Here is a 7,469-nt window from a genome sequence, read left to right as displayed (position 1 = left end):
AACTTTACACTTGAAAGCTTCTACATTAAAATTATTTTAAAATGCCAAATATATTCTTTCTAGAAAAATATTTTTGTTTCTGTTGTATAACTTTTAATTGAATTTCAGAGAAGTGTGATTTGGGGTACTCATTACGTTTCTGAAATGTTTACCACTATGCAAGAAATATTTAGATGACTGGTGATGATTGGCTTTACAGAAGTTTCAGAGAACTAATTTTAAAAACAATTAACCATTACGTTTTGTTTTGTTTTGTTTTCTGACATACTCTGACAATAGCAGCAAACTTGCTGTGTGTCATTCTTGGAGTGTGCTGTGAACACGCTTTTTAAGAAATTAAAAATGAAGAGATCATTTTAGAATTGGTTCTTTGTGTGGATTCTTCCTGTTCCTTGGAAGTATTAACTTATGTCCTGGCACCAAGTTACCCCTTCTGTTTAAGTTAAACAGTGCTATTTTCAGCAGTTTTTTTTCCTCTCAACTTCCCATCTTTAGATTTCACTTTTAAATGACCTACTTCATATTACAAACAGGTTTTTCCTCTCATATAGATCAGTGAGTAAATTTTTCACACAGTGGAAAAAAGAAAGTGGAAAATATTGATTTGCTAGTCAAATACAGATGGGAAAAAAATGGAAATAAGCATATTTTGTTTCACTTTAATGGAAGTGGATATATGAATATAAGATAAATTATCAAAATAAAGATTATACGTAGAGAATTTTTATTTCAACAAGATAATTTTTTGCCAGTTTCTTTAAAAAAATCATCTTCTCTGCTTACAAAAGTAAGACATGCATGCTCGTTTATTTGATTTTTATTTTATTTATTTATTTTTGGCTGTGTTGGGTCTTCGTTACTGCACGTGGGCTTTTCTCTAGTTGCAGTGAGCGGGGGTTACTCTTCATTGCAGTGCACGGGCTTCTCATTGCGGTGGCTTCTCTGGTTGCGGAGCACAGGCTCTAGGCGTGCGGGCTTCAGTAGTTGTGGCTCGCGGGCTTTAGAGCGCAGGCTCAGTAGTTGTGGCGCACAGGCTTAGTTGCTCCGAGATGTGGGATCTTCCCGGACCAGGGGTCGAACCCGTGTCCGCTGCATTGGCAGGCAGATTCTTATCCACTGTGCCACCAGGAAAGCCCGTGCATGCTCATTTAAATTTAAATATTATAGAAATTCAGAAATGCTAAAGTAAAGGTCCCTCGCATTCCAAAAATCATTGCATGTAGTGGGGCATACACTCCTGCCAATTTTTTTCCCTCAGCAAATGTTATATTTTCTTTAAAAAAAAAAAAATCTTTAAACAGAAAGTGAGATGAAGCGAGGTAGCTGATGGTGAAGTGATGATCATGGTAAACCCCTAAGGAAGATGAAGGAGATGGAGGCCCCGAGATATGGTAGAGGCAGTACCTTTTCTGTTGTTGCTCATTTGGCCCTGGGTATCAGAAGAGATTGTTGTCTGCACCTTTTGAAAAACTTCTGAGCAGTTTCCAACACTTTAGAAATTACTAGGGAAAAGCTCATCTGATTGTATTTTCAAACCTCAGTACTTCTATTTTTGAAGATATATATTTTAAGCATGATTATAAGTTCTCAAAGTTTGTTTATTTTTAAATTTATTTATTTTTGGCTGCATTGGGTCTTCATTGCTGCACGTGGGCTTTCTCTAGTTGTGGTGAGCGGGGGCTACAGTTCGTTGCTGTGCGCAGGCTTCTCATTGCTGTGGCTTCTCTTGTTGTGGGGCATGGGCTCTAGGTGTGTGGGCTTCAATAGTTGTGTCACGTGGTCTCAGTAGTTGTGGCTCACAGGCTCAGTAGTTGTGGCACACGGGCTTAGTTGCTCTGCAGCATGTGGGATCTTCCCGGACCAGGGCTCAAACCCGCATCCCCTGCATTGGCAGGCGGATTCTTAACCACTGCGCCACCAGGGAAGTCCCTAAGTTCTCAGAGTTTATAGTTGGAGGCATATCAGTTTATTCATTTCAAAGCCTTTTGTTTTTATTCTTTGATTTCATATTTGTTTCCCAGTTCATTAATATAAAACGGTTACATTTGGGAGCAGCCTTACTTTTGCTGTCCTGGGCTTTCCAGCTTTTCCCCAAACATAGCTAGCTTTTTGAGGAGTTAAGACCAAATATAGTAGAAAGATAAGAACAAAGCAGATGGAGGGGGAAGGTGGGGTATTCATTTCAGAATAAATGAGTGAGCTACAACTTATAGCTCTAAACCGTTTTTCTCTCTCTAATGCCTTCTGGCAGGGAAAGAACACATAATCAAATAGAATTCTTGATGCAAAACCATAAGAACAGTATCTGGGTAAAGTGCCAAATGATGAGCCAAAATTTATGAAAAATGTGGGAAATATCAAAAAGGGTTTGAAAAGTTAAATCTTAAGAAACACATGAGTCCATTGCTTGAAGTTTTAATATATTATTATTAAGTAACAAAAACAGTACTACTCATTTCCTATTTCATCTTTTTGAAGTTGAGTTATATTCGGAAAAGGATAAAACAAATATTGGACAGAGTAATTGAAGGCTTTTCCCCCAAATGTTTTCTCCCCTAAATCCATATGAAGCCTTAACCCCTATTATGACAACTGTATTTAGAAATGTAGCCTTTAAGAAGGTATTAAAAAAAAAAAAAGAAGGTATAAATGTTAAGTAAAGTCATAGGGGCCCTAATCCAACAGGACTGGTGTCCTTATAAGAAGAGGAAGCAACACCAGAGATCTCCCTTCACGCAAGCACAGAGGAAAGGCCATGTGAGGACACACGAGAAGGCAGCTGTCTGCACCCCAAAGAGAGGCCTCACCAGACATCAGCCCTGCACTTTGATCTTGGACTTCTATCCTCCAGAACTGTGAGAAAATTAATTTCTGTTTTTTAAGCCATGCAGTCTGTCACATTTTGTTACGGTAGCCCAAGCAGACTAATACAAAACCCAAGGTAGATACAGTGTTTTTGGTGGGTGGAATTTGGGGAGGGCATCCTGCTCCTTCAGCTAATTTAAGAATTTTGCTAAGGTGAAAAATATCCACGATATTTGGGAAAATTTTTAAAGAGAGAAGATGGTATATGGTAAGACAGTATATTACACATATAGAATTATTAAAATTATGTTGTTACCATTTGAGCTTGCATGAATTTCTAAAAAAACTATTAAGCAGGGTTATTAAAATAGAGAAATACAACAGGTAGGATTTTGGACTTTAGGTGTCTCTGCTACCCACCCCCATAAGCTAGAAGAATATAGACAACATGATGGTAACTTTAGATTAGTTGCAGAGCAACTCCAGACCCTTTGTGTCTTCAGTCAGACCTTCACGTGACAGCAGCCCAGGCCAGCATCATAACTGCAACTCAGGTGGGTCCCTGAGTCAGAGCTACCCAGGGAAGCATGTGCAAATTCTGATTCACAGAAACTGTTAAAAAAAAATAAATGTTTGTGAGAACTTCCCTGGTGGTCCAGTGGCTAAGACTGTACTCCCAATGCAGGGAGCCCGGGTTCGATCCCTGGCCAGGGAACTAGATCCCACATGCCACAGCTAAGACCCAGCACAGCCAAAATAAATAAATAAATAAATATTTTAAAAAATAATAATAAATGTTTGTGGTCTTAAGCCATTAAGTTTTGTGGGTAATTTGTATTGGAGCAATAGATAACTAATACAGTGGATAAGAGGTTGATTCAAAGTTCAAGAAAGACCAATAGATTTTAATGTAACAGAGTACAAAAAATTCATTGATACAGTTTTGGGTTCCACATTGCAACTAGCTTGTAAGAAATTATGACTTGTTGAGTACTGGTGTATTAAAGAATATCTACAGTGATATGAAAAGGCCATTTATTTGCTCCTTTTTCCAACTACCTATCTGTAGGAGGCCCGATTATCCTCATATACTTCAACTAAAACAAAATACCTCAACAGATTGAATACAGAAGTAGATATAGGAATTCAGCTGTCTTCTAATAAGTCAGACATTAAAGAGATTTGGAAAAATATAAAAATGCCATTTTTCTTACTGAAGTTTTAGAAAATAGTTATTTTTTACTTGCAAATATTCTTTATATTGACATGTTTATTTTTAAGAGTTTTTTAAAATTTCTCAGTTTTAATTTTGAATATCAATATATTTAACTCACATAAAAGCTCATTGAGGTCTTCAGTAATTTTTGAAAGTAAAAAGGTGTCCTGAGGCCAAAAGTTTGAGAACTGCTGCTCTAACGGATACAAGCATGAGAATGTACTTACAGGAAAGCATCTAGAATTGGGCTGGAAATCATATCTTGTTGTATGTGGATTAGCCAAAGAATTTGAAGGTGGTTAGCCTGGAAAAGATTTTAGGACCTAATGTCTATCTACTAAAAGGAAAGGAGCATTGATTTTTTATAAAGGCAGTATAGAATGGGAGTTAACAGCAGGAGTTTGGTAATCAAACAGACCTGTGTTTGAGACCCACTTATGGTATTAAGAGCTCTGTGGTTTGAGCAATTAAATCATGTTTTTCCTTCCTCTTTTTTTTTTAATTTGATTTTTAAAATTGTGATTAAATATACATATCATAAAATTTACCATTTTAACCATTTTAAAACATACAGTTCAGGGACTTCCCTGGTGGTCCAGTGGTAAAGAATCCACCTTCCAATGCAGGGGATGTGGGTTTGATCCCTGGTCGGGGAACTAAGACCCACATGCTGTGGGGCAGCTAAGCCTGCACACCACAACTACTGAGCTCGCGTGCCTTAAAGAGAGAGCCTGCATGCTGCAAACTGCAGAGCCCACGCACTCTGGAGCCCCTGCATGCCACAACTAGATAGAGAAAACCCTGCAGGCCACAACTAGAGAGAAGCCTGTGCACCGCAACTAGAGAGAAGCCCGAGCACCACAGTGAAAGATCCTGCCTGCCTCAACTAAGACCCGATGCAGCCAAAAAAAAAAAAAAAGCCATACGGTTCAGCGGCATTAACTGCATTCACATTTATTTATTTATTTATTTATTTATTTTATTTTTATTATTATTTTTTGCGGTATGCGGGCCTCTCACTGTTGTGGCCTCTCCCGTTGCGGAGCACAGGGTCCGGACGCGCAGGCTCAGCGGCCATGGCTCACGGGCCCAGCTGCTCTGCAGCATGTGGGATCTTCCCGGACCGGGGCATGAACCCGTGTCCCCTGCATCGGCAGATGGACTCTTAACCATTGCACCACCAGGGAAGCTCCACATTTACTTTTTAATTTATTTACTTACTTTATTTATTTTTGGCTGCGTTGGGTCTTTGTTGCTGCGCGTGGGCTTTCTCTACTTGAGGCGAGCAGGGGCTACTCTTCGTGGTGGTGTGTGGGCTTCTCATTGCGGTGGCTTCTCTTGTTGCGGAGCACAGGCTCTAGGCATGCGGACTCAGTAGTTGTGGCTCACAGGCTCTAGAGCGCAGGCTCAGTAGTTGTGACGCACAGGCTTAGTTGCTCCGTGGCATGTGGGATCTTCCCGGACCATGGGCTTGAACCCATGTCCCCTGCATTGGCAGGGGGATTCTTAACCACTGTGCCACCAGGGAAGCCCAAGTGCATTCACATTTTTATGCAACCATCATCACCATCCATCTCCAAGATTTTTTCATCTTCCCAAACTGAAACTCTGTATCCATCAAACACTAAACTCCCCATTCCTCCAATCTCTGGCAACCACAATTTTACTGTTTCTCTGAATTTGGGTACTCTAGGTAACTCACATAAATATTAGTCAGTTTGTGCCTGACTTATTTCACTTAGCGTAATGTCTTCAAGGTTCATCCAAGTTGTAGCATGTGTCAGAATTTCATTGTTTTTAAGGCTGAATAATATAGTCCATTGTATGGACATACCACATTTCCTTTATCCACTCATCTGTCAATAGACACTTGGGCTGTATCCACCTCTTGGCTGTCCTAAATAATGCTGCTGTGAACGTGGGTGCACAGATATCTGTTTGTGTCCCTGCTTTTTTTGTGTGTATATACCAAAAAGTGGAATTGCTGAATCATTTAGTAATCCTGTTTAATTTTTTGAGGAATCTTCATACAGTTTTCCATAGCCACTGAACCATTTTACATTCCCACCAGCAATGCACAAGGGTTCCAATTTTTTCTCATCCTCACCAACACTTGCCATATATATATATATATATATATTTTTTTTTTATTGCGGTACGCGGGCCTCTCACTGTTGTGGCCTCTCCCGTTGCGGAGCACAGGCTCCGGACGCGCAGGCTCAGCGGCCATGGCTCACGGGCCCAGCCGTTCCGCGGCATGTGGGATCTTCCTAGACCGGGGCACGAACCCGTGTCCCCTGCATCGGCAGGCGGACTCTCAACCACTGCGCCACCAGGGAAGCCCGCCATATATATTTTTAATAGCCATCCAAATGGGTGTGAATCCGTGATTCTTTGAAATTTAAGTTTTCCAATTTTATTTTGAAAAAAACTCAAACTTAGAGAAAAGTTGTATGCCAGTCTCTTAGATTCACCTGTTAACATTTAACCACATTTGCCTCTCTCTTTATATTCTTTGTTGTTATTTTCCTGAATCATTTAAAGGACATTGCGGACATCGTGCTTCTTCGTGCCCAAGAACTGTCCTTCAAGTGTGGATCACTTAAGAAGGATAGTCTACAAATTAACATACTTCTATTGGGTTGGCCAAAAAGTTCATTGGGATTTTTCGGTAATATCTTATGGAAAAACCCTGACGAACTTTTTGGCCAACCCAATATATATTGTCTAATAAATATGCAGTTTACATTCAAATTTCTCCAGTTGTCCCCAAAAATGTTTTATAGGGTTTTTTTTTTGTATGTAGGATTCAATCATGTTTCACTCATTGAATATGACTGTTATATCTCTTTAGTTTTTCTTAATGTAGAAGTGCCCACTTAGACATTTTAGGTCTCCTTGTTTGCATTTAAAAAATAAAGATAACTGTAGTATATACTGTTTTATGAGTCTTATATGTCATAATATAGGTGAGGCTCTACTAAAATGTAAGCTTTATGGAGGGAGGGATTTTTATGTCTTTTCACTGGAATTCCAGCACCCTGAATTGTCTTGCATACAGTAGGTGCTCAATTAATTTTTGAATGAGTGAATGAATGAATGCCTAACTAAATGAGTGGGGGAAGGGAACTTACGCTGTACAACATTTTCCAGTTTTTATACCCAACATGTTAACATCTTTACTTGGACATCTGGTGGGCATCTCAAACTTTCTTTTGTGCCCCACATCTAATTAAAATACATCTAGAGGGCTTCCCTGGTGGAGCAGTGGTTGAGAGTCCGCCTGCCGATGCAGGGGACGCAGGTTTGTGCCCCGGTCCGGGAGGATCCCACATGCCGCGAAGCGGCTGGGCCTGTGGGCCATGGCTGCTGGGCCTGTGCGTCCGGAGCCTGCGCTCCGCAGCGGGAGAGGCCACAGCAGTGAGAGGCCCGCGTACTGCAAAAAAAA

The sequence above is a fragment of the Lipotes vexillifer genome, unplaced genomic scaffold, assembly GCF_000442215.2.
Source record: "Lipotes vexillifer unplaced genomic scaffold, Lipotes_vexillifer_v1.1 scaffold168, whole genome shotgun sequence".
In the NCBI taxonomy this organism is placed as follows: Eukaryota; Metazoa; Chordata; class Mammalia; order Artiodactyla; family Lipotidae; genus Lipotes; species Lipotes vexillifer.
This window is presented reverse-complemented; position numbering follows the sequence as displayed.